The sequence below is a fragment of the Octodon degus genome, unplaced genomic scaffold (genome assembly GCF_000260255.1).
Source record: "Octodon degus isolate 3935 unplaced genomic scaffold, OctDeg1.0 scaffold00013, whole genome shotgun sequence".
Lineage (NCBI taxonomy): Eukaryota > Metazoa > Chordata > Mammalia > Rodentia > Octodontidae > Octodon > Octodon degus.
Window position 1 is genome coordinate 14,368,069 of NW_004524589.1, and position 5,832 is coordinate 14,373,900.

Consider the following 5,832-nt stretch of genomic DNA (forward strand, 5'->3'; position numbering starts at 1 on the left):
ATATATACAGAACACATCAACTATCTTAAATATATTATTACTTGAATATTGTTATGTATGTACTACATTTTGTTGGCACAACCATTTAGTTTAATGGAGACAATGAGATAGCTCAGTAGACTAAGCACCTGCTTAGGTAAGCTCAGTGACTGGGGTTCGATCCCCAGCACCATATGCTGCACCGATCCCGCTGGTGGGCACACTGAGCCAACCACCATGATGGGGTGTGATGGCACATACCTCTCATCCCAACACAGGGCAGCTGAAAACCACAGAATCATTATGAGTCCGAGCTGCATAGTGAGACCCTGCACCAAACATTAAAAAAAAAAATAGTCTGGGGTAGCTTATTGTTACGCTCAATGTTGAAATATTTCAAATGTACAGACTAAATATTTAGCATTATAATCTTCAAATCAGATTTTCACTTGATTGTCCATGATGAATACATGTTATACAGTTTGGAATATTACAGACATGGTACTTGGTTCTTTGATTTACTAGTAAAGCACAGTTTGATTTGGTGCATTATTAACAATGCTCGTTTTGACTATTTCTTTCAAATCAGTCAAAGCCTGTCTTCCAGGCTTTCCCAAGATTCAGTTATTTTTGTCCCCATTTCTTACTAATTATTGAGTGGGAAGTCATTACTCTACTAGCATTTTGGTCTCACTTTTGTGTATTTATTATTTATGGAGGTATGAAATCTTAATTTTCTATTTTTTAAATGGACTATAATTCCTGTAATACTTTGTTGCTCACAATATATGGTGAAAGTTTCAAGTTTTCCATATTTCTGCTCATTATTAGGTGATTATTGATTTACAAAACTGCATAAGTTATAAGTTTACCTTGTGTTAACCATATCCCAACTCTGAAATTAAGTCATTTTTTGAAGAAGTCATGATTTCTTTTAATGGGGAACCATATGTACAGCCCAACAGCAGGCCCTATGTGTGATTATGAATATTAATTTGGAGGACACTGCAATTAGGTTTTTGATAGATAGACATATAATACCTAGATATGAATATATAAAGAGACATAGTCATAAATAGAAAGAACATATGAATTAATTTGTGTGCCTAGCTATACTTATTGATAAACTATGATTCATTGCTGGCTCTTCTAATTTTAGTTCATTACCCTCTGTGTTATCCAAAATAAACACCCTACATTAAAAGGGGAAAGATTTATTTAGCTCATAGTTTGTAGAAGTTTTAGTCTAAAATCTGCTGGGTCTAAGCTGAATGGTTTGGCAGAGAGTCAACCCAGAGGAGAAGCAGTTTATGTGAGTGGAAGACAGCAAACACAAGAAAGGAAAAGGACCTGAACAGCATATCTCCATCCTTTTTATCTTATCCAAGCTGCACAGGGTGGGCAACGCTCACTCCCTTAATCCTAACACCCTTCAGCCTAGCATTGCACCATAAAAAAATTCTGTATCATTGTCACCTTTTTCAATCATGGGGAGCCTGGCTTCATGTAAAATATGATTGCATAATTGTTTAATAAATGTTATGTGGCCAAACAATCTTTAATTACTGCTGTCATTCCTTCATGCTTGTGAATCACATTTTGATTTCCCTATGAGTCCTTTATACACTTAAGCCACTTCCAGCATGTTCATAATTATTGAACCTCACTTCCACCTTTATATACAACTTAACTTGTGAAAAATATCAGAAGGGATGTCATATGCTGTCATGTATATTCACTACACTGTCATATCACTATAGGCACAAGCCCTGGGGAGCTTTTTCCTGCAGCTTGGATTATGCTCTCTCATTACAGAGCAAACCTTGTGTGGAAATTCTCTATCAAGAAGAGAGTAGAGTGTGAAATTTTTTCCATCTAGAAGATAAATGAACTTAATACCATTTCTTGAATACTGTGAGAAAACCTAAGACTCCTGGATAGGAAAAGATTTATTTGATACAGGAAGATTAACAATCAGAGTAGAAGTACATATTCTATTTATTTTCTAAGTTCAATTCCCATAGTAACATAGAGATAGAATCTATATCTATATCTATCTGTCTATCTTTCTATCTATCTATCTATCTATCTATCTATCTATCTATCTATCTATCTAAAGTGAGTTACCTTGTACAAGAAGACACAAAATTGGCTAAATCAGCTCTTATTGAAAAAGTAGAAGTGTTATAAATAACCACACACAAACCATCTGAGATGAGACCATTTAGAAAATAATCTGGCTGTCACTTGCTTTACATATTTAGTCCCGTTTTTCTAGTACCAGAAGCCATTATCAAAATATGGAAATCATTTGCAGTTTGCATACTAAGGAAACACGTCACCATTTCAAGCCAGGCATACATTCCACCATGTTTGGATTCTGAACCTCCAAATCAGACTCGGTACCTGGACAGCACTGTCTTTAATCTGCTCACCTGGGAGAAGCCATACATTCACCATTTACTGAAATACACGAGGCAGCCTGGTTAGGCAGAAATAAGGGTTGTTTGGCTTGCAGAGTTCAAGAGCACAGCACTGAAGCTGTCTCAGTTCCTGCGATGGCCTACTTTACTGTGTGCATGTGTGCTCATGTGTCTGTATGTGTGAAAGAAAAAATACATGTGTGTAGCAATTCTGAAACTGAAACAATTTAATCACTACTAAACTAAAATTTTCTTAAAGTGTGTTCAACCGTGTAATGTTGATTGCCAATTAAAGACAAAGTACAAGAAGAAAATAAATTAGTCTTTTACATTTGATTACACGTTAAAACATAAAACTCCCCCAAGTGAAACTCATTGATGAATATTAAATGGATGTCAATTTACACAATAGACTAGTGAGGCCTTTTTGAAACTACAGCTTGTTTTTGTTTTGTTTTTATGTATCTAGTGCAGCTTACAATGTCTACAGGGTCTCACTACGTAGATTGTGCTCATAGAGATTCTCCTGTTGTCAGCCTCCCAAGCACTGGGATTAGAGGCGCGCCACTGGGCTATCCGTCAAGCCCCTTAAAACTACAGCTTTAAGCATTATAAAGTTTTGGATAGATTCATTATGAAACTATTTCTATATTTTAGTTCAAAGAAAAATGAGTTGAGCTTTTCAGGATATTCATTCTGGAAATCACATTCAATTTTATTCATTATTTATTAATTACTAATTTGATTTATCCATTTAATTGGTATTTTTGGTGTTTCTGTAAATACAACATGTGTATGTAAATAAGAATAAAACAAAAGAAAAATATGGGTTTCTATAATAAAGAACACAGCTAGCAAAATTCACAAAATGCTGCCAATACTACAGAATAGAGGTTTCCTTAAACAAAGAAGTAACATCATTTGTCTATGGAAAGATAAAACTTCAGAACTTGGGTATGTAAAGATTAAGGATGCACACGTTGGGGCCAGGGACACAGCGCAGGGGTGTAAGTGCCCATAAAGCAAGTGAAAAGTCTAAATTTTTATCCCTGGTACCAAAAAAAAGAAAAAAAAATATAAGAAATATAAGTGTTTCCATATATCAAAATGAGAAACATTTTTTGTGATTGATTTATAGGTGAAAGATGGGAAACTGAGAGATGAGCTACGGCAGGTGACACAAATAAGGTTTGAAGCAGTGACATTCTCCACTGCTGGAAGGTCAAAAAATCAACTCAAAATTATAACATCTTTTGCAACCCGTAAATGTGCATATCTATAATTTGCCAATATATAATAAAATAGATGAAAAGTAAAACATTTTAAATAGAAAAATGAGATGATTGACATGGATTTTAGATTCTTGTCTGCGTATGTTGCATATACTGTATAATGCAAATATTCAGTATGATTTGAGTACACGTCGCTTTGAGAATGAAAGGAATTCAAAAGTGACTAAAATAATTTTAAGAGATGGTAAATGACTACATGTGGTGGAGAATCTAGATAATAATCTCAATTTTGAAAGATATGACTTAGAGGTACATGAAAATGAAAAGCAAATTATGTCAATCTCACATGATATAAGGAGATTCCTTTATAAATTGGAAGTAGATTTGCCCCCAAATATATTAAATTTGAAAGAATATAGATGCAAGTTGAATCTCAAATATGACACAGAAAATGAGAATACTAAAGATATTTCATTGTTATTTCTTTGGTAAGTGCTGATATCTAACTCAATTACAAGGGACTGGGGAGATGGCTCAGTAGAATAAGTGCTTGCCTGGCAAGCACAAGAGCCTGAATTCAACCCTTGGTTACACCAAAAATAAGATAAAATAAAATAAAAATAAATAAATTATAATATTTTTCCAGATTCTCTGCTTTAAAATCTGTACCTACCATTAATTCTAAGTAACTCTCTGCAACACATCAAAGTGTTTTCCTACATTTTAAAAAATATCTGGTATTGAGTGCTATGGAGAAAACATCAATATACTGTCCAATCAAATTTCCACTTGGTTTTAAACACTGATGACTTTGAAGCATCTCACCATGCTATGTGTGTGCTTTGTCTCACTGCATAGTCAGAGGAAAAAAGAAAAATGATATGAAAGGATAAAAGGATCTAATACACTACTTGAGCAGGAAATGATATTCTACTTAAGCAATTTCAGCAAGAGTGGAAACAGGTAAGTATATTTGAGAAATATGTCAGAAAAAACCAAATACATAGTAATAGATAGGATGTAGTGATGCTAGAACTCATTGTCCTTGAAGCTTTAAAGTGGAAGAAAAGGAACAAAGACCGAAAGCATTCAATTATTTAATGGTGAGTTTGAAGACTCTAGACGATTGTTAAAACACATTTTGATTGTCTGTGTCTCATTTTGTAGTGTCTCTTTGCAGCTCTTTACACTATGAGATAGAGTTGATTTTCTTACATTTTAAATCTGATATTTTATATTGACTTGTCTCAGACAAATACATTTAATGAAATGGTTCAAAACTGAAACTTTGGTCTAATATGTGTCTTTGGTGTCTTTCTCTGTTCAGAAACTGTGCCCAGGATCTATTGGGTGGCCTTGAGAGACATTGAATTTTGAGGTTTATGGGGGAAATAAAAGATGGTCCAGCAGACGTCAATCAACTTCCATGATAAGAATGGGCACATAAACCAATGAGCTAGCTTCATGAGGAAACATATTTAAGACAAAGTGTCTTTTGTATTTTTCCTCAGTGCTGAGACAATACCCAGTGCCCAAAATTCAAGGGGAAAAGGTTCATTTAGCTTCCAGCATGCAGAGGTTTCAGTCCACAATCAGCCTGCTCCATGGCAAGACGGCTTGGCAGAGGGGCATCACAGAGCAGAAGCAGTTCATGGTGGCAGGAGACAGTGAAAGCAAGCACGGGAAGGGGAGAAAGGATGCTGTCTCCTACATTATACGCAAACTACGCAGCTAGGACAGGTGTAGCATTCACACTCTGAATCCAAGCCAGAACGATGCCTGAGTGCACCGTGGATGGATGTACTGATCAGACACCCTGAATCTCAGCATTGCACACTGCAGATTCAGCCAGCTCTGAAAGAGCTGCGTGACCTCACGAGACATTCGGGTGACTTCTGGACACAAAACACAACATGAATCCAGCCTACATTACCGCAGTGCCATGGTTTATTCACTAGTTGTTTCCTTAAGCTTCAAAGTTTTACTTCAGTGGACTATGCAGCAGTAACTCACCTGATTAAACACTGTGCCATTCAATACTGTTCAGCCATAGAAAATGAAAATCACAGAATTTGCAGGAATAAAGGATAGAAATACTTGAGAAAAATGTCAAACACAGAAAATTATTTCCTCGTGTTTCCTTTTGAGAACTGTATCTATCTATCTATCTATCTATCTATCTATCTATCTATCTATCT